The following is a 25,910-nucleotide window of genomic DNA, read 5'->3' on the forward strand; positions in this document are numbered from 1 at the left end:
ACATATACACTTTGTTTACTATCTAATCTCTGATCACCAAAGCCACAGTACAGCATATTCCGACCACACCATCCACGTTATGTTCACACTGCAGATTGTGTGTTCAGTTGTCCTCTCTACATATGCCCACATATTAATACACGAGCGCACACACACACACAACGCTATGATCATGTAATTAAACCGTGTTCACATAACACCACTTACTATTTTTTGTTGTTTCTTAGATGTACCATGCTCTTGTGGACCGAAATCGCTTTATGGTAAATTACTTTGTGGCAGAGCTGTGTGAGGGTAAATAGAAGAGATGATTGTGAAGGGGTAGAGGGTATAGTTGTTTGAGGAAGTGTAAGAATGAGAGTGAGTAGGTGGTTTGAAGAAGGAATATGTGAGAAACCCCCATAAAAAGAAAACAATCACGTACAACAAAATTACTTACCACAAAGTGATTTCTGTCAATGGAATCGCATTGAACCATTAATTAGGTCTATTTTGTTGTCCGTTCCGTTTTGCTCTCATTTTCCTTTGTAGAACTAAAAAAACAATAATTTGACTGAGCATGTGTCCTCATTACAAGTGTGCTAGTCCGGAAACAACGGTGCCGGTAAACTGTTGTTTCTGTACCGGCACACTACGGGTTTGGCTGCCAGAGCCACTTTGCCCGACAGGGCAGACCCTGTCGGACTCAGCGGCCACTGTGAGCAAGCCGTAACGGAAGCACTGACACCATTATTAACGGTGCCAGTGCTTCCGTGTTCCCCATTCCCATTGAGTCCTATTGAACTCAATGGGAATGGGGAATTACAATTTACCGGCGCCTGACTTTCCAGAATGCCGTGGTGGTAACCCTCCGGCATTACCGGCAAGCCTTACAAGTCCAGCGGCAACCCACCGTTAGCACCAGCAGGGATACCGCCAGACTTGTAATGAGACACACTGTGGCTTTTAAATTGGTGTCTATTATCTTGCTTTGTTACTGAAAAAGAAACTAACAAATAAATAAATAAGCTGGATTCCCACTAGTTCTGTGAAATCTATTGCACATTTTCATTTGTATGTGAATCAGAAAATCGATCCAGTGTTATCATTGTCTTCCTTTGTGTGCCCAAGAACCCTTTTACAATTATCTGTTTGAGTCTTGTAAGGATCAATTTGTTTCACTAGCCAGTATATGCCCTTTTTGTTGTCTAGTGTTAATACTTTCTTGGGAAGGAAATTAATTCATGAAGCGGGTCAGAGCTTTATATGTGAAGGGAGAGGCGAAGGACGAACAAGGACGTTTACTTCTTGAAAATGTTAATTGCAAAGTCTTGAACAGAATGGTGTGTTTGGAGGGGTAGGTGCCAGTCACTCACAACAGGCATGTCCTGATGGGGAAAGTTATTTGGAGATGGCCTAGTGACAGGCAGTGGAGGAGGAGGTGAAGGTGAAGGAGGCATGACTGGCAATACTGAGTTTGCCATTGACACAAGGGAATTAGGCAGAAGAGGAAATTGCTGACAATTGAGAGTTTGCCTCTTCCACAGGTATATGAGTCAGATGAGTAGGTGGAGGAAGCAAAGCTGACAATGAAGGGCTTACCTTGGTCATGTGGGGCAAGATGATGGGGGAAGTGGAAGTAGCAGAGCTGTTTGAGAGACTCCTTATATCAACAGTGGTGAAGGCGTTGATAATGTGTCTAGGGGCTGAGCCGAAGTATTTGACTTAACTCTCAAAGATGGATTTGTGACTGCCACTACACCTGCCATTTTAGAGAGAGGAGGTAGGACTAGCAAAGGCACCCACTTTCTGGCCAGAAAGGGAATATCGTCCCAATCATGAGAATAAGAAGTTCAGCATGATGCTGGAGTTTCTTTGGCTTGCTGGAGGGGAAGACTGTGAGGCATCAAAACGAGTATTTGAAAAAAGGGGTGCTCTTTTGGACCAAAGAAAGTGAAAAAGCATATGAAATGGAAGCACAGTATGACTAATTCTAGAGTGCATATTTTAATTTTCACCTCTTCCACTGCGGATGAATGTTAGCATGTGCTACACTTAGATGGAATCGTGAACATTAGCCTGAGCCGCATCTAGATAGGATTATGAAGGTCATCAAGTGCTACGCTCAGATGGAATTGTGAATGTTAGTGCCACACTTAGAATTAGGAAGGCTAGCAAGTACCACATTTAGATAGAATTGTAAACATTATCTTCCACCGGACCCAGACAGAATTGTGAATGATAGCAAGTACCACACCTAGACAGAATTGCGAATGTTAGCCTGTGTCACAACTAGATAGGATTGTGAATGTCGGCCAGTGCCGCATCTAGATAGAATAGCGATTGTTAGTCAGTGCCTCGTCGAGACTGCATTGGGAATACTATCGAGGACAGACTTAGCTAGTATTGTGAATACTAGCTTGCTTCACATGTAGACAGGATTTCGAAGGTGGGCCAGTTCCACATTTGGATGCAGTTGTGAATATTGGTGGCTATCATATATAGAAAGGATTGAGAATATTAGCTAGTACCAGATCTAGATATAAATGCAGAGATATTCACGTGCCATAGCTAGAAAGAACATGGAAATTTAGCACACCTCTTCTAGGCAGAGATGTCAATAACCAACCCACTAACAATTTCACCCCTCTTTAGACACTTCTCAAACTCTAACCAAACACAACCACAACCCTATAGCACAACAAACTGCACAAACTTCACTACATTACAACAACACAATCCACACATAGACTCGCACAACAGCACACGCCGGCTACCGATCAGAAAGCACCCCAAGCCCAGCCAACAGTGTTAACCGGGCTGAGGCTGATAACGGCACATCACTGCTCTCTTGCACTTTTCCCGCTCGTCCCCACTAATTCACCCCCTTCCCTTTTCAGAGCCACCAGAGTGCCAGGGGACCACTCTGGTGGTGATAGTGCACTGTACAAATATCCTTTAACATTAACATTATTAACATTAACACTGTAGTCTATAATAGTAGGGATGGCAGCAGGCGCCTCCTGGTTCTTCATAGAGGAAGACATGTTCTTAAGACCAGACACATAAGTACCAGATTCCCTCAGTCTCAAAACCTTTTGAGCATGCCCATGTAACTCTGTCCTCTGTGTATACTTTGGCATTGGTGACCTCCACCAACAGTGCCTTGATCCAACAATCACATTTCAGTTTATTGTTGGTTCGAATTTCAGCTTGATGTTGGTTCTGTTAGGACCCTTCCCCAATGTGCCAAAACTTGGTAAGGTGTGAAGAGACTGACAACCAACTGATACATCCTGCTGGCGCATTCTGCTTTTATTGACAGCTGACTATCAGTTTGGTTCAGTTGAAAACGATGACAGTTGAAGACACATGGGCATGGGGCCCGAGGGTAGGAACAGCATAGCTGGAGTGACTGCCATCAGACTGAGTGCAAGAAGGATAGTCATCAAATACTACTGTACTCATAGGAGTGGCTTTTCAATTGTGTGAAAATGATACAAAGAGTTTAGAAAACTTTATTACAGTTCATTGTGTTAATAAAATGTAATCATACAACATATGGAAAGTAGTGTCACTGCTTGTAGAGTTAAGAATAGATGAGTTAGGAGTTAATCCCAGTTCAAGATGTTAATACAGAATGAACATATTAGACCAAACATTGACTGCTGAATTAATAGATGGTGTGGACTTCTGCCTTGTGATGCTGGTGTACATCTGAAGGCAGAAATCCAAAGTATCATATTTCACCTGTCCTTACATATTTGTAGTTTTCACCCACAGTGTGCACGTGCTGACAGCTGGAATAGCCACTTGTATTATTCTATCTTCTGTCATGAATTGTAACGATATATTGAGAGTCCACCCCTGACATGGAAAGCTCATCCATCCCCAGTTAAATCTCTGCACATACTATCATTGATTTTGAGTCTATCAAGCTCTGTCTGTGACTCATATCGAGCCCGTAGATCACTCAACCTGCACCACCAATGAGCCAAGAACCAGGCCTGTCTACAGAAAGAATATATCGTTAATAAATAATAGGTTCAATGAATATGTGCACCAAATGATTACACACACCACCTTCTATTTGGCACAAAACAAAGCTTCAATGCAAAACTACATTTTTGGAACACAGGCTAAATAAACAGTTCCCAACTCCTGTCCCACAAACTCCTTTATGTCAAAATGAAACAATATCGTAGAACATTACCAGATCATGAGCATTAGCATTTCTTGATAAGTTTTAGATTTATATGAAATGCAACACGTTTCTTGTTTCAAAAGCAATTTAAAAAATGCAGCATTTTGTATGTTTAATTTTCATGCGCCAACCAAATCCTAGCAGTTTTGAAAGCACAACATACATTTGTTAATATTTTGGATTGATAGACCCCTTCTTCCTTCTTCGCCCCAAAGCAATACAACATTTTTCACGCTCACCTGCTCACTCTCAGGGAAGAGTGTGCATTTTTCAGTTAGCAAATACACTTGGTTTCATTTAACAAAGCACTTCTCTACCCAGCACCAAAAACCCAGACTGTAGTTACATTTAGCATCCCTCTTCTTAATGGCCAGGTCTGGAGAGTGGTGACAGTAAGGAAATGTGTTTTTAGACAAGGACACCCCTTCCCTTGATTGAGTTCTGACAAGGAAAATAAGAGTATCCAATTACTTGAAATGACTATAACTCAAATTAGTGCTAGGAAAGAGGGCAGAAGTTACAAACTCCCCCAAACCTCCCTCCCCTGTGTTCAAGGCCTATTTGGGATTTCTTTACATTATTATTCAATAAAAAATGCTAAGGGTCTACTCAGTTTGTCTCCCCAATGCTGACTAATTAAGGGGAAGATATTAACTCAGACAGATCCCTAGCACAAATGTTCTGTTTGACAAACTACTTACAATGAAGTCTCAGGGTTTGGTACTCTGGGAAGGTTGGCAGGGCTCCTCTTACCGGGACAGGACAAGGACATCAGAATCCACCATCAATCTGGGATATTCTCTATGCTCAGTCCCTCTATTCAGCCTCTGTCCCCTCTCCTGGTGTGGGTCCAAGTCAACTTCAGTATTTCCCAATTGCTGTCTTCTAGGCAAAGGTACTCCTACAGCAATTTTCAATAGTTGCACCCTTACGATGTGTAGGCAGCTGTCCTGGTAACATTACATTCTGCCTCCTTCATTCACTGTTCACCCAGAGGGTGTTTAGGGAATTCTCTGCGTTCCCATTGTTCAAGAGTTTACCCTTTAAGTTCCACCTCAAAATTATATTAAACTTAGGAGGTGCAAGCTTATTAGTTCTGAATTTTCATTGAAGATTTATGGTGCTTTCCTCCCCAAGGCCCTACACCTCTCTGTCAATAGGACCCCAGAAATATATAGTTGAAATGATGTGAAAGATTGATCCACCCACTTGCATGAAAACATTTTTACACATGCAATGTTGCACTTAAAAAGACAGTCCTAAGTGACAAAAAGTTGGGTTTTACAAATAAACATAAAAACATATATATTTTAAGATTCGACTAATCAGGGCGGTCTCATTAAAATGGCCCCCGTTTCGGCAGGGGGTTAGAGGTGCGAGTGCAGTTTTTTGCACTTTGCTCACAAATAGAGTTATTGTCACCAAATGTTAAACACAACTACATCATTCCCTTATCTACTATCTACCTGTGCTTCGGCCTCTTGACATTTCCTGGGGAGCTAGAAATACATTTTTGATTGTTAAAGGGTTTCCAAAAATCGAATTTTGATAGTGACTCAACATAACAGGCTTATAATAAGCTTTAAAAGGATACATGTGTCATTTTGTAAGTATCATGGGACCAAGGTGTAACGCTCACCTTGTATCCACAGAGACGCCTCTGGACTGGTCTGGGACACCACTGGGCTCTCTGCAACTCCCCGGACTTTGCTCTGCCTGGGATAAGTTCTAGGAAATAGGAGGAATGTTTTAGCGACTTCTCCTTGTCTCCTGTGGCCCACCTCCCAGTCTTCCCTTGCGGTTTCCCCTTGGGACTTCGCTCACCTTGATTTTCGTAAAACCGCACTCTCAGTCCTACCGAGGTAGGCAGGGACGCGCTGTTGGTTGGCTTGATCCGCCGAGTTACTTCACTGGCGTTCGCCTGGAGTCCAGACTGGCTGCGACTCCCCCTTTTCAGATAAGTTTAGTGTTTTTTTAATAATGTCTATATTGATAATTGTCCGGGTAACCTTCTTCTATTTGTCTTGCAGGGGCTGATGGAGAATGCCGAGGCCGACTACTGAGTTCAAGAAGGTAAGGATGCGCTAGTTGCGGCGCTGGGAGTGTCCTTGCAAGTGATCTGACTTGTGCTTTGTTTCTCCTCAGGTCACACAGAATTCCTGGAAGCGACGATGGAGTGGAGGACAGAACGCCAAATGTGATGTTCGGAATGGCGGAAGCCTTCCAGGTGAGATGGTAAGTAGCTTCTAATGCTTGCCTCTTTAGTCCTGAATAAGTGGCAGAGGACCAATAGAAAAGTCCTCGAAGGCTACTACTGGATGGAGCTGAGCAGGTAAGAATAGCGATGTTCTTTCAAGTAAGTCGTTTGCTGAGCAGGCCAGGATACAGAGCAGGACCCGGTGAACGTCATGCTGCAAAAGCAGAATAACGCAAAGCGCGTGCCTCGGGTCGGGCGTGGTTTAAATACCCGTCAGGTATCCCAGGTGCCTTAGGGCGGGCCCTGTCCTGAAGCTAGTCTGCTTGCTGCAGTTCCCCAATAATCCTCACGGGGGCAGCCATGTTCACCCATTGTCCATTGGGAACCTTACTTGCCAAGCACGCCTGGTGCCAACAGCGCCAGGATTGCGACTAAGGCACCCGCAATGGGATAGTGTGGGTCTTTCTGACCTTGGAACAGTACTGAGGTGGGGGCCATGGTGTCCAAGACCCATAGCCTCGGTTCAAGGTAGTGACAGCACTCCCCCCCCAAGGCCCCTCTCACAGTGGCCCTCCTGCCCGGGCCTGGCTTGTTTGGGTGCTCTTGATGGAAACGTTGAAGCAGGCGCGGAGCATGGATGTACTCACTGGGCTCCCACGTTCTGTCCTGCGGACCGTAGCCTTTCCAGTCCACCAGATATTAGGGTTTTGTCCTCACATACTTAGAGTCCAGGATGCCCTTTACTTCGTACTCCGGTTCTCCATAGTTGATTTCGGGCCTTGGTGGGGTAGTAAGCCGAGTTCCCAATTTTACCGGCTTTAGAAGTGACACGTGGAGCACCAGATGTATCTTCATGTGGGCAGGTAAAGTTAATTCTACAGCAGCTGAGTTGATGACAGATTCTACTTGGTACGGTCCCAGAAACCATGGGCGAAATGTCTGATTCATCCTTAATAGGCATGTGTTTTGAGGCCAGCCACACCTAATCCCCTACTTGGTAGTCCGGAGCATTGATGCGATGTTGATCTGCGTATTTTTTCTGGCGTGCATTGGCTAGTTGTAGATGTTCCTGGGCTCTCTTGAAGGCCTATGTGATGGTCATGTGGAGGGTGGTACAGGCTGGCATCGCCAGAGTTGTTGGAATGTCTAGCTCGGACGTGCGCGGGAGCCTTCCGTAAACCATAAAGAATGGAGTTTGTCCAGTGCTGCTGTCAAGGAGTTATTGTAGGCATATTCGGCAATCCATAAGAGGTCCTTCCAATCCCCTTTGGTTTGGTGGAGCATGCAGCGTAGGTACTGCTCAAGGGTCTGATTCGTTCTCTCAGTTTGACCGTCCATTTGGGGGTGGTGACTAGTGGACAGTCGGATGTCTATCTGGGCTAGAGAGCAGACTTTTCTCCAGGAGTAGGACACAAACTGAGTTCCACAATCAGATATTAGGGCCGAAGGGATCCATGCAAGCATACTACCTGCTCGAGGAAGATCCGGGCGAGACCGGAGGCATTGGGCAAACCCTTGAATGGAAAAAAGTTAGCCATTTTGGAAAATAAGTCCATGATTACCAGGATTGTGTCATGGCCGTGACAAGAAGGAAGGTCTGTGATAAAATCTAGGGACAGAGTATGCCACGGAGCGGTGGACTGTCCAGAGGTTGAAGAAGTCCTGCAGGTTTCTGTTTGGATGATTTATTCTGGGCACAGATTCTACAAGACATGACGAACTTGATTACATCTTTGCGCCATGTTGGCCACCAGTTGCTCCTTTTCACCTTGGCCAAGGTCTTCGCAATTCCTGTGTGCCCCTCTATCAGAGAGTCATGGTACTCAGATATAACTTGTTCTTGCAGTTCCTTCACCGGTACAAACAACCGGTTTCTGTAGTACAGCAGTTGGTCCTTAACAGAGAAGTGCTCGCCTCTGGAAACCCATTCCCGTAGTTGTTCTTGAGTTAGCACTTGCCGAACTTCATATAAGAGTTCATCCTGGGTCATGGTGGTGGTGATGCCTAGGATTCTGTCATTAGGGATAATGGCCACGTGAGTGGGAGGTAAAAGTGCCACTTCCTCGGTGCCCATGCATGAAAGGGCATCTGCTTTGCCACTCTTAACCCCAGGCCGACACGTGATTACAAAATCATACTCTGCAAAAGAAAGAGCCTAACATAGCTGCCGGGAGGACTGAGCTTTAGCATCCTTCAAATACTGGAGATTCCGGTGATCTGTTATCACTGTGATGGTATGCCTGGCCCCCAATAGGTAATGTCGCCAAGCCTTGAATGCGGCCTTAATGGCCAACAGCTCCTTATCGGTGATGGCGTAGTTGAGCTCCGGCGGCGTGAACTTCCGTGTCCAAAAGGCCACTGGATGCAGTTGGCCTGTGAGCGGGTCCTTCCATGATAGCACTGCACCCATCGCCATGCTGGACACGTCTGTCTCTATGATATGGTGAAGGTATGGGCGTGGATGACGCAAGATTGGGGCCGTGGTAAACTTCACTCTGAGTTCTTGGAACGCCTTCTCCAACTCCTATGTCCAGCGAAAGGTCTTGTTGCACTTCCGTAGGATTGAAGTAAACGGGTGCACAATTTGGGAAAACCCGGGAATGAAGCGGCCAGCATACTCTGGACACCCTTGATGGAACTTGGTGCTGGCCAGTTGAGTACCGCATCAACCTTATGAGCATCATGCGTATTCCTCTGGGTGAAAGGACAACACCTAGAAACTCCACCTCTGTAACATGGAACAAGCATTTCTCCATTGGCGTAGAGGTGGTGTTGTCGAAGCTTGGTCAGGATGGCCCGTACATGTCCTACATGTTCTTGCTCCGATGTTGAGTACACCAGGATGTCATCAATGTATACTAGGGCGCAGACATCAATGAGCTCTCTTACCACATCATTCATGAAGTATTGGAATGTGACTGGGGCATTGCACAGACCGAACGGCATTACTTGATATTTGTATAGGCCGTACTTGGTGCGGAATGCTGTCTTCCACTAGTCCTTTTCTTTAATGTGCACTAGGTGGTAGGCCCCTCTAAGATCCAGTTTAGAATAGATCTGGGCTTCCTTGACCTGGTCTAATAAGTCCGGGATCAGAGCAGGACCCGGTGAACGTCACGCTGCAAAAGTAGAATGACACAAAGTGCGTGCCATGGGTCGGGCGTGGTTCAAATACCCGTCAGGTATCCCAAGTGCCTTAGGGGTGGACCCCGCCCTGAAGCTAGCAAACTTGCTGCAGTTCCCCAATAATCCTCGCGGGGGCAGTCATGTTCACCCATTGTCCATTGGGATCCATACTTGCCAAGTGCACCTGGTGCCAACGGTGCCAGGATTGCGACCAAGGCACCCGCAAAAGGCTAGTGTGGGTCTTTCTGACCTTGGAACAATACTGAGGTGGGGGCCATGGTGCCCAAGATCCAAAGCCTCAGTTCGAGGTTGTGACACAAGGTTAATGGGCAAAACATGATTCCTAATATAACCAATGGACATATATTTACATATGATATGATATAATATAATAGTTTATTTGTATAGTGCCTATACACAATGTCTTTCAAAGCGCTTCAGGGCAAGGGAGCGAACACAGGAAAAATACAAACAGTGAACATTCTTAGAAGGCCTTGAACAATAAGAATGTGAAATTTAATATCGTACTCGGCCTATTCAAGATTCTGACCATCAGACAGCTCCATTACATTACTATTCTTGTCCGGGGTTTCATTTTGCTTGAAACATATGCTCCAGGCTCTGCTGCCTCATTGTCGACTTAAGCCTGGGATAAAATCATTAGCCTTTCTTCTCTCAAGGACAATGGATGATCCTTTGGTTTATCTCTGAGAACTGGCCCTGATAAAATTCCTTGCTGGTCACTACATTGTTCTGAATAGAAACTGACCCCTTCTCAGGAAATAGAAACTTACAGTTATGCCTACAGCAACAGAAACTTACATTTGTGAAGGTTACATTTCCTTGGGCACATGAGGCCTTTTATTTATTTTTAATGAAATGCATCTCGCCATCACTGATCATTGTTCTCCTCAAGCTATGTTCTTTTTGCCAATGAAACATTTTTCTCCATGTATACATTTCAAGATGCAAAATTCACACACTTTTAGACATTGCAGATTCTGCTTGGAAATGCAATTAATTCCATGTAGAATAAAACTTACATTTTTCCTGGCTTTATCTCTCACATGCAAGGCCCAATCAGTACATGGATTTCTCTTTATTTGAACACAGCATTCTTAATTGGCAGCTGTGAATGAAATCCTGTTGTTTCGGTCTGGCATTCACAATGCTCCTTTATAATTCCCTTCTGCTGCCTGGTTTCATTTTTACATATTCCTTGCGTCAACTGCAGAAGCCCACCCATTTCAATTTACTAGGAACGTTGGTTGTGGTGAAGTTGTGAGGTGGGCTTTTCAGTCTGCCAGTGTGCTTTGCCATTACAAGAAGTTATGTCTGCACATTTTGGGGCCTAACATGGCCTTTCAGTTCATTTGATCCTGGGCAGGATGTATCCCACAGAATTAAACTAAGCCTACTATATATTTGAAATGGTGGAGATGTACAGAAAATGAGTCAATTCACCAATAAATCCTATGTCAATGTTAACTGTCTGAAAAAGAAGAAGCCAAACATGTAACACTTTGAAGTGGTTATAAGAAAATATCCAAAACACGAAATACTCTTGTAAAAGTGCTTAAACATCGGTGAATGTTTCATCTTGTCATTGATGGCCAAGCAACTATTTAGATGCAATTCTAGAAAAGCACATACAAAGTAGTTAATGTGATGGAATATGAACACATGAATATGAAAATACATTACAACATATACTTGGAGTTGAAACTCACTGAATATAACATTAGATAATGTTTTCTGAGAATAAATGAATGGCTCATGTTGTGCGAAGAATCAGGAAAATAAATCCACCTAAACATAATGTGCGACTGCCTAATCTCAGGTGGGTCACCTTTATGGTGCTCATTGTCATTATCATTATTCACATATTCATCATCAGTGGGTGTTGGTGGTGGTGGAAGGGAGACCCAGAACACCCCAGGAACACTCCATATCATGCACCTCTGCACAGTGTGTTGTTTCTCCTGGCTCAAAAGTAGAAACAATCTGAAACTCCTCTCTCCTCCAGTCCCATAGGCAGGGTGCTAATTCTCCTCCATGCTTCCCTCTCCTGTGGGCATTTGTAGGTAATTAAAATGGTCACTTCTCTGTGGTCACAAGAATATTTCATTTTTTTGAACTGAGTTCTAGGTAACACATGTAATCTTCCATTACAGAATTATAAGACTTTTTCTAATTGTAAATACTATTTTGCCTCATTGGAAAAGAATTGTGCGTTGTTTCCAGCAAATTCCAAGGCTTTTCCTTTTATAATTGGTACTTCAAATTATGATGCATATAGTGCACTGAGGTACATGAATACACCTCCTGCTACCAAACAGTTGGAATGTTTTTTGCTATGTTGCAACAGAAAATAAGTTACACTGATGTGTGGCTACTGAATTTATTCTTCTGTTTCTTCCAAGGAATTCAAATACATTTGTAGTAACTAATGGCATGCTCCCTTGTCATAAAAATATATCACACTCAGCTACAGCCATTGAACATATCCTCCTGTCAAACAATTTTATTTGCAAGCAAGTACTATTATTTTGTCATTGCAAAAATATAGCACTTTGGGATGAGCCAGTCAACATAATTTCCTCTAGCTTCTATGTAATCTAACACTTTTCCAATTGCTACTATTAATTTATCGTATCACACAATATGTTTTGACTGATCTCCATCAACTGAATATAGTGGCCGATTCATGGAACAAATGTGCGCCAAAATCCGTGGCACAAGCTGGTGCAAGTGTGAAAAAGCAAGCCACGCGTGCGATTCATGGAAGGCCCTGCGCGTGTTTTCGCCGGAATGAGCGCCAAATCCGCGGGTGGTGCACACGGGCGCACACATCATCGCAACATCCAGAAAGCTGTGCACAAGGCGCACAGCAAAAGTGCACAATGTCAGCGCACACACCAAAAAGGGGGGGGGAACACGCAGAATGGGGAACAACGCGTGAAAAAGAAGGCGTAACTGGGGAAGTACTGCAGGGAAATACATGGAATGCCCACACGCACGCAGACAACACGTATTCATGGAATTGAATACGGAAAAACCCGCATACGCCAAAAGACGCGCACAGGCATAAACACGTCCACCACACGAAGGCAGGTGGAAGCGTCCCCGCTCAGTATAAAAGTGCATAAAAACACGTATACACAGCTACGATGAATGCCCCATCTGTCGCAGCACTGATCGTTGGACACCGCAGGAGGAGGAGAATAGCCAGGCCCCGCATTTCTTTGCCCAGGACCAGCCTTTTTGGGATGCCTGATGACCAGGTCTATGGCAGGTATAGGTTTACACCTCGTATTATCCTAGAGCTGGTCAGGGAGTGGGAGGATGACCTCACATCACCCACCTTGTGCTCCCAAGCACTGAGCCCCTTGTAAAAGCTGCTCAATGTCCTGCATTTTTGGCCACTGGGTCATTTCAGTGGACAACTGCCATAGCAAACCAAAAGCCCAACATATGACCAACTAGATAAGAAGTGATATGTGATAAATGGAAACAGGCCTGAGACAATGGAATCAGGTCAAATGACTGACCAACAACCCCCCCACATACAAAGTCATACCCAAATGCATGCCACCAGCAGTACCATCAACAAAAGACAGAATGCCTGTTGGCATGCACATTGGCCAAGCCAAATTCGCAAATCCCTAACCCTTGTGCTATGTGTGTCTCCAGCAACACACCGCTCAGCACACAGCACAGTGAGCAACCATTCTGTTGGGGATACACCTTGAGCATCATATAAAGAGGACATGCAACAAAAATAAACCATTGACGCATGTACATGATCCCCAAATGGTAAGGGATCATGCGCTGCAGGGACACAGCATGCCAGAGAAGGAAATCTGTGTGCACGGGTGGGCATGGAGGGGTGGTTGTATGTGTGGTGGAGCATTGTCTAAGTGTGTGTGTCAGTAGGGACATGCACGCAATACATGAATGTGAAATTAAGTGACCCTCAGTATCCTGTACACATCAAATGTGAACATTGCCCATGTGTACACCCCAGTATGTCAAACCACAACAATCCCCTGACACCTGAAAAGTAAACCCAACACAGGAACAGCCATTGACCAGCAGAACACAACATGTACATAGTACCCCACAATGACAATGTCAGAGAGTGCCCAAACACTGTAGCCCAAGGGTACTGTCCGACAACAAATGCCCCTCCCTCATTTACTCATCACCATGACCTTCAGAAGCACTGTGTCTGGGGTCCGTTGGCTTCTTCCTTCTAGTCTACCTGGCTTCAGTATCCCTCTACCCCTTGGTTTCCTTGTTCTACCCTGTGTGGAAATAGGGTCCTGCCCCTTCAGAGGCCACCTTGACTGGTAAAATTACCAAATCGCAGAGAACTCCAAGGAGCCAAACCCCCAAACCTGGGAAAAAGCCTGTAGCCCACCAAAAACCCTGGAAGAGTCGCCAGTAGATGACTTGAAGTTGTTGGATATGGCCAAGCACATATCCAAGCAGAATGAAAGAAGAACTACCAAGGTAGCACAGTTGAAGAATAGAGCAACAGGATGGGTAGCATTTTCAGTACACAATAATCAACGAGGATGCAACAACTGATGGGTAGTGTCACAGCTCCGGTCTCCAGGCGCAGGTGTGGCACAAACCAGCCACCCCCTCCGCGGTCTGGGTGCCTGCAAGGTCAAACTTACACAAGCCTCCGAGACCCCGGTGGGGAAAGAGGGTCACAGATCCATTGTTTGGATAGGCATCAGTATTCAGGATAACCGGAAAGAGGGACAGGAGAGGGGAGGTGGATGGGCAAGGGAAAGTAGGCAAAAGACAAAATCCTACTATTGACAATTACACATACTCAATCAGAGAAACCATGTTCCTCATGCACATTGTACAAAATGGCTCAAAGCCGAGGCAAAGAGTGACTTATCTCTGGGGTGAGAGCTGTCCTCCTGCCTGCGCACTCTCAGGTGCGGTAACAAGAGCAGTTCAATGCTGCAAAGAGAGCGTGAGTTACTATTCTGTGTGTGTTTTCCCCACACACATAACACCATTCATGCTTCAAACTTAGTGACTCCTTCCCAAACAAGCAATCTTGTCTGCTGCTTCATTTGTATCCTCTTTCTTGCGCCCCCGTGATGGTTCATACACTGTTAATGCATTATGGCAGCAACACGTGGCCCTGCGGTAAATGGAATACCATGTAGTAAGAATCACACATGATGTAATGGTCCTTGGGTGAGCTGCTAGACGAGTGTGGCAAGGTGCGACTTCAGTACAAGTAGCGTTCTGCCAGCTGTGGATTTCTAAAGGTAGCGCATGTGGCAATTTGCATATGCTAATGATATGCACTGCACTCGAGTTTGTGCGGTGCTGGGTGCCCCCCCTTGTGCTGTATTAGTTTGTGTCTAGGAACGCTACTTCACCAATACCTTAGCTTCTATGGAGCAGAGTGGACTTGAGGATATGGCTGACGCCCCCTGCGTGTGCCCCTGACAACTGGGAAAGCTTCTTGGCATTTTGTCCTCAGCGCAGCTTAGCTGTACTGTGTGCATCCTCCCCAACGCCTGGCCAACCTCCCCAGCACTGGCACAATTTAGCTTGCATGTGTGAGGGGCCTGGAGGAAGGTCGACTGGGGCATGGCCCCTCGTCTCCTCACCTTGCTTGGAGCTCCTGGCAACACATCTGCTTCTGTCGGACATCTGAGCACAAGCCCTGTGCTTCTACTTGCTTGCGCATGCGCACATATGCCCCACCCAACGTGGCAAGGGTTTAGTAGTTCTTTCACCGGTGTCTGCTGGCAAAGGTAGTCAGGATGCTCATTTTCCTGCAGAAAGGGCATAAAAGGCATCAATAAGTATTGAAAGTTTACTCTGTGTGTCTTCATGCTGGATGTCAATGGGCCATGCTGAGACCTACATCCCACCTCCTCCCACACAACCCCAGGTTCTGTACCCTGACAGGTAGAGCTGGAACTTGAGTCGAAAATCACCTAGGAGGCTCCCACAATAGGATGGTTGCCCTGAAATCCAATCATTCATAGATAGTGTGAACAAAGAAAGGCAGAGACAGCAGAAGTCTTGAAAGGCACAGTGAATGTGAGATAGCCAGAAACAGCTGACAGCAAGTCAAGAGCCACAACAGTCGAATAGCATTGGTAAAAGCCAACAGCCAACATAAAGGTATGGATGTAATAGATGAAAGACAGGAGGAGTGAGAGAAAGATGCTGTTGAACAGAATTCTATGGAGGCAAATCTAGGCAGTGTAAGAGTATGTGGAAATAACAGCCCGACAGACAGGCGGACAGATCTGCATCAAGGACAGTAGCAGGAAGAAGAACAGGGACTAAAGGCACCAGAGTGTGAAAAACAAGTTAAAGAGCAGTAGTCCAGTAGGAAAACTGCGCCCTCAGGCAGCATCAAAGTCCAAGAGGAAAGACAGACACAACGTGCCATCCAAAGGGAACAGAGTTCAGTAGTAGTATAGGCAGACATCGCAAGTGAGGACTGGAAGCTGACTTGTGCTCTTGGGTCACATTCCTAATGCATCCTCCTTTGCCACAATCCCCAGGGGCTGAACTCAACATGCACCAACTTGACATTGGCAACATCCGGCCCTCTCCCACCATCAGTGTGACTCTAACAGGCAAAGGGTGCAGGCCAATGTCTACAGCATGAAGTGCATCAAGCACATCTACTGTAAAGAAAATAACATACATCACAATCAACATCAATAAATTAACATTTCAATAATGTGCTCATGAAAATTGATTGCAGACATGCCATGGAGAAAACATCCATAATCCTCATTAGGGGTGTTAACACAAGTAGTACAGCAGCAGACAGGCCACAGATATGATGAAAGTCTAATTCCCTTGTGTAAATGGTTGTAACACCGATCCATCCTTGCGAGCCCATGGACAAGGGAAGCAGGAGTGGCATATGTGAGTCAGGACCCCAAGCTGCAAACACATACATGAGACAAGCTTGAAGGGCCCAGCTGGAACAGACAGTGGATGCTTTCAAAAGCCACTACGCACCACACTGTCACATGAATGCACAATAGACACGCAATTTTAAACTATATTAACTAATTAAACTAACTATAAAAATCAGAAATGGCCACATACAACCTGGGGGGGGGGATTTAGGCACCCAGGAGGGGGGAGGTACAGGGTGCACCTCAACACCCACATGCAATGATGTTGAGATAAAAAACAAATCCTCTATGGGCTCAACGCTTGCACGGCCCGACCAGTGTGGGAGATAAGTCGTCGTACTCCTCACCCTCTGACTCAAAAGGTGGATGTGGCACAGTACCCTGACCATGCCTATGTGCAGCTTGCCACTCGTCGGCAGCAAGTCTGCAGGACCGGTGAGCCTGGTTCTGTGCTGCGATGACACGTAGGTCAGCATGCAGAACCCCGCATGATACGGGTGCTTTCTCTTGCAAGGTAAGACGTGTAACACAGAGTTCTTCCTGCATGGCCTGAAAACCTCCTGGCAAGCACGTAGCTCAGCCGAGATGGTATTCTCAAGCTGTTCCAACCTCTCCTCTGTCAGCTGCCTCTGGGACATCAAGAGCACACCCACAGTAGATCGGATGGAAGCATGGTCTTCCCTCAGGGTCTCCATGTATGCCTCTGTGTGAGCAGCAATTGCTTCACGCAGAGATACCATTTCAGCCCGGCATGCCCTGTCTGAGGCTGCCATGGCCAGCTTGAGTGAGCGGGCTGTGAACTGTGCCACCCGCTGCTGGAGATCCAACTGCCTAGCTGGAGTGAGCACGTATTGGGCCACACGTTCCATGCTCTGAGAGATATCAGCAATTGCTGCCCCCTGTTGTTCGGAATGAGCAACGATGGCTTGCTCCCACTCAGTATACCCTGTTGGCGCATTGCCACCGCATTGCTGGGCTTGACACCCACGGGGCCCAAGGAGCCGCAGTCCTTGTTGGGTTGGCACCGCCCGCGGCTGCAGGACAATACAATACAATACATTCCTCCATTGACGTGATGCACTGGGCACATGAACAACTTGTGTGGAGTGTGACTGTGCGTCCCGATCCACCACAGGCAGAGGTCCCACCACCATCTGGCCCCTCAGTGCAGGTGTCGTGGACAGAGGTTCGTCCACATCAAAATCACTCACCATTGACGAATAGACATGACGCGCATCCAACTCAATATTGTTGTCAGAGTGATCATCCGGGCTAGACTCATTGCCAGCCCTAGACACGATGGTCTGGAGCACAAGTGGGTTCTCGTGGCCTACCACCCCACGACCCCCACTTGTGCTGGGTTGCTGGTGTGATTACAACCCTGTGTCTGGTATGACATCACCATCCTCTTCCTCCATTGCGTCATCATCTGATAAGTGGACAAAACAAACATGAGTACACATGTCAGAAGCACATAACTCACACACACATAGACATCACATCGACAGCCAACACATGAAGCAGACATGTCACACACAAATGAGAATCTGGCATGCATCCAGTGGCATTGATATGCAAACACATCCCAAAAGCACAAATGGATGTGTCTAAATAGCAAAGCCTACACAAGTACAAAATGTAGTATATCACCTCCATCACACACCACCTCTGTCAGGCACATGTCACAGGCAGAAATGACAGATGGCAACAAAGAGATGGCACATACCATAAGCATGTCTGGACTGCTAAATGCCTACACCTGCAAGTGAATCCAAACACACACTGACACACGTAATATGCATGTACACATGCATCACTAAACCATCATCACCAATATAGCTTCATGCATCTGCAGATCAGCCCGTACCGGGTGTCATCGGCCATGTAGACATAGTGAATGTTCCAAACAAAGCGAGAGCCTGCAACCAGGCATGAGGGAAAATAACACCCAGTATGGTCCGAGCTGCAGGCCATGAAGCCTCCAGAACACCCTTCAGGGCCTGATTGAGCACATTGTGATATGAATCTGCCCTATTCCATTATTCCGTGTGTAAATTCATCACGGCCAGGCCCCACCATAGCTAAGTGGGCCTGGGCGTACACATACTGCACAACAGTGCACCTTCAAGGATTATGCCAGTTGAACATAATGGGCGCAATGCTGAAATCTCACCAGCATTAAAAGCTGTGGAAGAGACATGTGTAAATGAACATTTTCACACACACATAAGTGAGTAGCCGCAATGTTGCACTACACAACGTAGAAGCTGCTTGCATATGTAAATGTGAAAGTGTGCAAAAACACCCCTTTCCCTATACACCTGTATTGTGAACCTGAACAGCATCCAATACAGCAAAGCAAGCAGCTACAACGCTGCTTGCTTTGATGTATCTGAAAGTGTACACATACACACGTGAAGGCAGCTCTACAGTCATTATAACCCGATTGGCAGGCTACAACCAATCTGTGCCCTAAACCCATTGGTATAGGCCGCAGATTGACCAATCAACTTTGCTAAACACCCGCTAGGGTGTTCCAGTATTGAGTACATGTGTCACAGGATGCACCTGTGCCTGTGGCATTCCTGAAAGTGAAGGGATGAAAATCTGACCATACATGCCATGTCACTTCGACATTGCAGCAGTGAGTAGGCACGTAAAACGGTGTAACACGGCTCAGATGTGGGTTGATGCAGTGCAGAACTTGTGTACGTTACCCACTATCTACATGAACAAGTACATTATGATGTCAATCAATAAACATGAAGGCAGTGTAAGGGCAAGTTCAGGCATCACGTGCAATGTGCATGCAACGGGTTGCATAGCTACAGGCAACCCCCCACCCCCTTAGTGAAAATGCAGGGAGGCATTGCTTGGCAGAAATACGGTGTCCAGAGAACTGTGCATTGGCAGACAGTGTTCACTAGTGTCAATTGCATCATATGAGTCAACTGACAATACAGCAGATGAGAATGGGACAGTAAGCAGGACACATGATGAACTCTCAGTAGTACACCCATGTGTGCAGAAGCCACTACACCAGTTGAACAGAGTCAGGGGACAGACTGTGACACCCTAAACATGTGCGTGATGCAGGATTGAGCCAGAGTGGGCATGGAATGGATGATCAAATGTCATTAAATGTATGTCATCCTGTGCACGTACTACAATGATCATCTGGGCAAGGACACATAGGGGCATGCTTGGAATGCACATGGAGCATGAATGGGCACTCATGTGCCTGCAGAGCATCTGCCACCTGCACAGTCCGAGTGTGACACCCTGCATCAAGGACAAAGGATGCACCCCACTGTATGTGTCTAGCAGGTTGGCAGGGGGAAGTGTGCATGCACACAGGAGCGTTGAACAGGCCATTGCAGTACTCCAACATGATACCCACCAGTGCCATCGTGAAATTGGGTGGAGGGGGGTGGAGGGGCAAGGGAGCATGCCTACGTGGAGTACCCGCATGCAGGCAGGACCCACATGCACATCAGTCATGCGATGATATAGTCCCAGTGCTGAGTGGAAAGACACCCCAGGCTACATGCAGAAGGGCCAGTGAGCTGGAACATGGACCGGAGGGGCTGCCCGGTGACTAACATGTGAGCAGGGTGAAGGTGTGGTGATGAGGGCAGTCCCTGTCTGCACTACATGTCCAGCATACTGCACAGCAGGCACACATCAGTGAAGCATTGCATGACTCACACATGAGAATCATATACACATAGCACATAATGGCAGTCAAGCACAACACATCACACAAGCAAACCACACATCGTCTGTACAAACACGCGACAACACTCACTGGGCGGGGCATCAAAGTCCAGCATCTCCCCCACTCCTTCGTACAATTCTGGCGGTATGAACTCTGCAGCGACTGACTCGTGCGGAGTGAGATCTTCCTCCTCAGGTGGTGGCCCACTGTCAGTCACCAGAGTCATGTTGTAATTAGAGGCATGCTTCAGCTTACCAGAGCGTCGGAGACGATCCAAACACTTTTTGCACTCCTGAGCTGTGCGCACCTCATGGCCAATTTCACTGACACCCTCTGCAACATGCTTCCAGTGGGACAAACGCTGGGCAGCTGAAGTGTGACAATTTGGGCCAACTAGCATATCACGGTCGTGTCCCAACACGTAGTCCACAAGGAAGTCCAGTTCCTGCTTGCAGAAAGGCTTCTTCCTCGACGTGCCGAAGGCTGGAGCCGTGTCTGGGGTCCCAGCCTCTGCTGCAGATGCAACCTTCCTCCTCTTGGACAGTGGTCCGGACCCTGACTGGCAAATGCCGCCCTGATCAGTATGGGCAGTGGCGCTGTTGAACCGAGGGAGTGGCAGGTGGAACAAGGACGGAAACCCTGACTTGCGTCAGTGGCTGCTGGGTGCCCTTGACTTCACCCTGCGCAGCAACATGTGCTGTGCCAAAGTCATTGACCAAGACTGTCCTGGATGGTCGACTCACAGCCGGGGTGGTGTTGGTTGCATCTGCCCATGAACTTGGCAACACTCGCTGCTCGGGGCAGCAGATGACAATACTGCCCCAGGGACATGTGCCTCAGTCAGGGCAGCCCTGCGTGCACTTACTGTGTGCCTCCTGACCACCTGGAAATCATCCTGGGACTCTTCAGGTGCCAATGCAACATGCGCTGGCCGACCCTGAGCCTGGGTGGTGGTGTCCACAGCTGGACCCACAGCTACCACTACCCTTGGGCCTGTGGCAGTCAATGAAACGGACTGCCGGGTAACATGGGCACCAGTGCCAGATGCAAGAGCTGCATCTCTCGGAACCACAGCTTTATGTGACCCCGGTGATAATGTGACGGGTCACGCAATGCTCAGGTACCCCAAAACTGCAGTAAAACCATGCACGCAACCCCCGTTAGCCCACGTGTGTGGAATTAACCTCCTGCAGTACGTGGGGGCACCCAGGGACACGGAAAACACGTACGCGTGGGACACACAGGCTACCATGACCTCGATCGAAAACGGGTACGCGATACAGAGGGGGACCGGCAATGGAAAAAATAGCATGCGCGATTCACTGTCTGACTAGCGTGATAATGAAAAACATGCGTAGCCAATACCCCCGCCAAAAGAAGAGATACGTCCTTGATCCGCTTTGAAGTTGTGATGGTGTGCGAAACAACCTTAAGTAGCAACACACGTCGGTCTTCACAAAAGGCATGTACAGCCAACTGCTGGCCCTGCTCACCTTAAACCCATGATAAGGGAAACACCCACACACGTCACGTCACTTACGCACTTAGTCCCTTTCCTCGAATTACACGCATTAACACGTGAACGTGCTGTTTTTTCACGTGCCAAATCACTCCGTATCAAGCTGGCCAAGTGACAACACACGGAAGACCATGCTCCTGCCCAGAAGGCCATTTTCCTGCCACCCAGAAGCCCAAGCAGACTCCCATCTGCCGTCTGCTGCTGCCTGCCTGCTGGCCACGTGCCCTGCCATTTGGTGCCTGCACGTCAGCCATCTGCAGGGGTCCAGTTGCTGAGACCACCCCTGCTGGTACAAAAGACTCCCGACTCCTGTACGACATACAACACGTCTGGAAGTGCTGGGAAGACTTCAGGTCCAGGGCACTCCGGAAGGCCCGGCGCCTCTTGGAGGCAGCGCATGCAGTGAGGCGCCGTGTACCCACCCCAACAACGACTAGAGGGTCCTCAAATGTATTAACCCAGCACTTCACCGCCAGGTCCTCGAGAGGGAGAGCGGTCCGCGGTCAAGCGGTGTGTGTCCATACATACTCATTGGACGCAGTGCATGTTGAGGTGTGCAAGGAGTGTGCAGCTTGGACATATGTCTGAAAAGGGCAATGTATGGATGTGTATGTGCAGGGACATGACCGTGCTGCATGTGAGTCCTGTCAGGAGTGATGCACATCAATGGTGTATGTGTTCCAAAGCATGATGCCCAATTGTATGTGGAGATGCACACATGTTGGTATTTCTGTGTATGTACTATGGCATGGTTGGGGTGTGACACATACATTCTGGTTACACCTTCATGTATGTGCATGGCATACATGTGCATGTGTTGGTTGTACATGTGCGACAGTGATACGACATGGATGCATGTGACATGGACATGTCTGAACCCGATTTGCAAACGTGACATAGTTGCCGATGATTGCTCTGTGACAGGTAGTGGAGATTTACAGATGCATGTCTTTCTGTTGGTGTGTGTGCATGTGTTCGGCACTCCCCATGTTGCTTGTCACGTCATGCCAACCTTCAGATGTTCACGCTGTTGTGTGCGTATGGATGCTGCTGCCTGCTGCCCGATTCCTGTCAAATTCTGCATGTGTGTGGGTTCAAATGATATAAGTGTTGGGGAGTGTGATGGCATCTGTGAAGTTTGACACTGCCAGTCATGTGCAACTTTGACATGTGTATCAAACCATTGTACAGTGCCCTGATTCCTGTGTTCTGTCTCTCCCTGTCAGCAGCGACGACTGATGAAGAGGGCGGAGACGGTGCTGTGGAGCACAGAGGCAGGGATCCCACCGCCAGCCGGAGACGTAAGGCCCATCTCTCCTCCCACATTGTCATCTCTTCCGGGAGTGAGGAGTCTGGTGCCACGTCCACGGCCACTGTGTAAAGGGAGACATTGATCACAAGCATCAGGGTACTGAACTATAGTCCCCTAGACACAAAGCAATAGCACATGAGTGGCACTGTCAAACGTCACTTCCATCATGTCCCTCCACAACACATGAGTCAGTGCAGGCAACACACATGCAAGAACAGGCATGGCACATGCGACATACATTGGCATCCATGCCCAAGGCACCATAGTTGCATCCAATGGTGGACATGCTGATCACATGTACACACATCACCAGAGGGTCATGCATCTGGCCCGGTATACCCCGAGACACAGTGGATACAAGGATGACTAGGCTGTTTCAGTGAATCAAAACATTGCCACAGACATGTGTCATGCATAAATGGTGCACACACTACTCAGACACACAGACATGCACATCATGCATGTGCATGACAGCAGCACACATCTCTCACACCCCAAACATGTCAAAGTACAGGCATGCATCAATTTTGCATTCCGCATGCTGATCCGCATGATGCATTGTAACACATACACCATCCATGTGGGTCATGCCTGACTGGATTCACATGCAGCACCATCATGTCCCTGGACACACACATCCAAACATGACCCAAGTCACACATGCAGCCAAGTAGCTAACTACCAGCACACTGCAACATGCCCTTTTTTTAAACGTGAATGCATGGCCACTTACCGCTCGACTCCAGACGGGCCTGCAACCTGAGGATCTGGTGGTGAAGCACTGGGCGAATGCGCTCCAGGACCCTCATCTGCTGGGTGGTAAGCTGGCCCCGGCGCCCCACTGCATCCACTGCTTCAAAGAGGCGTTGGGCCTTCTTGACGGTCCTGGACTTGTAGTCCTCTCAGCGCTTCTGGACGTGTTTGATGTCACGGGGTGCCACCCCCTCCGCGTTGATGGCACCCACTATGTCCTTCCAGATCCTCTTTCGTCCTTCCTTGTCGGCGCGCAATGGTGTGAAGAGGGCATCTTAATGCCCCAGAACTTGCTCCACCAGGATATCAACTTCCTTTTCACTGAAGCTTGTAGCCCTCTGCCTCTCTGCTGGGGGGTTGCCACTGGTGCTGGAAGGTGCTGTGTCGGACATGGTAACCCCCGAGGCAGGTGTGGGTGGGCAACTGGGTCTTGGGGTTGGGCTGTGGACTGATGGCACTTCAGTCGGAAGTCTTCTGTTCCAGCTGGGGTGGTCACTGCAACTGGACCCCTGCGGATGGCAGATGTGCAGGCACCAAATGGCAGGGCACGGTGGCAGCAGGCAGGCAGCAGCAGATGGCTCGTGGGAGGCTGCTCGGGGCTCTGAGGGGCAGTAATTCGGCCTTCTGTTCAGGAGCGTGGTCTTCCGTATGTTGTCGCGTGGCCAGCTTGATATGGAGTGATTTGGCACGTGAAAAAACAGCACGTCAGCGTGTAATTCGAGGAAAGGCCCTTAGCGCGTAAGCGCATCTGTGATGTAAGACGCGTGGGCATTTCCCTCACCATGGGTTGAAGGTCCCACGTGGGTTTCCATCGTTCTGTACATGCTCTTCGTGGGAAGTGGTACGTGTATTCCGGGGGTGCGCGTGGACTTTTACGTGTGTTTTCGCTAGCGCGAGCGGAGTCCCCGCATTCTGAGGGGTGTGTGTGGACTTTTACACATGTTTTCGCTAGCACGAGTGGGGTACGCGTATTCCAAGAGGCGCGCGGGGAGTTTTCAATGCGTTTTCGCTAGCGCTAGTGCGGTACACGTATTCCGAGGGGTGTGCGGGGAGTTTTCAATGCATTTTCGTGGTTGGGGGCTGTGTCCTGGTCCCCTGGCCTTTACGCCATGTAGGGGTTTTGTGCGATATTTTTGGCGCATTGAGCGGGGTTGGGGGCGTAACTGCCGCTGCTGCAGGGTCGCTGCGCCGCTCTGCGCCACGGCTGGTTATGGATGTTGAAATTCATGAATACGCTGTGGGCTGAAATGTGTTTTGGTGCACGCAGCTGCCGCAGACTGCCGCACGTGCACTCTGCGCGCCAGCTGCATGCGCCACTTGTGCACCGAATTCTATGAATTACCCCATAATCTCCTGCCACCAGATGATTCTAGAATGTTATTCTAGTCATATCAAGTATTTTGTCTCACCACAAAAAATTAGCACTCGGTAAAAGCCACTTCATTATAATCTCTTCCTACATAGAAAGAATTTTAAGCACCATTGTAGGCATTACAAGTATTTTGGCTTTGCATAACCAATGCCTCACTGTGTGGCAGTCGCTGATATTAATCTCAACGTTTCTCTCCACAACAAATAATTTATCTTTGCCAAATGGATGAATCACCCTTTTAAAGCCACTGCATGTGCTCTCCTGCCTCCAAATAATTCTAAGGTATTTTCTTCAAAAGCCAATAATCTATCACTTTCTTCCACAAAAACATAACGCACTGTTTGAAAGCCTTCCTTCAAAGAAGTCTAATCATTTTTTGTCGCTACTAGCAATGTGTCTTCTCAAAAAAAGACGACTCGCGCATTTACATTCACTGAATATAATCTTGAAATGATTCTAGGGATTGTTCTAGTCAATGCAAGTATTTTGACTCATCATGATAAATGGTGCTATGAGTGACAGCCACTGATTATAATTTCCTACTACCTCTTAAAACTCCTTAGACGTTTTCTAATCATTACTAATATCCCCACAAAAAATGGCACATTGACTGTCAGGCACTGAATATAATCCCCTCAGGCCACTTATGATTGCTGAGATTTTCTCTAGATGCTAATAGTATTCTGTTTCTGTACAAAAAATGGCCCACTGAGTAGCAACCACTGAATATAATCTACTCCTGTCCCCCAAATAATTCTTAGGCATGTTGTCTGCAACTAGTAATTTCTCAAAAATGTCACA

Source organism: Ambystoma mexicanum, chromosome 5p (assembly GCF_040938575.1).
Source record: "Ambystoma mexicanum isolate Mex_15411 chromosome 5p, UKY_AmexF1_1, whole genome shotgun sequence".
In the NCBI taxonomy this organism is placed as follows: Eukaryota; Metazoa; Chordata; class Amphibia; order Caudata; family Ambystomatidae; genus Ambystoma; species Ambystoma mexicanum.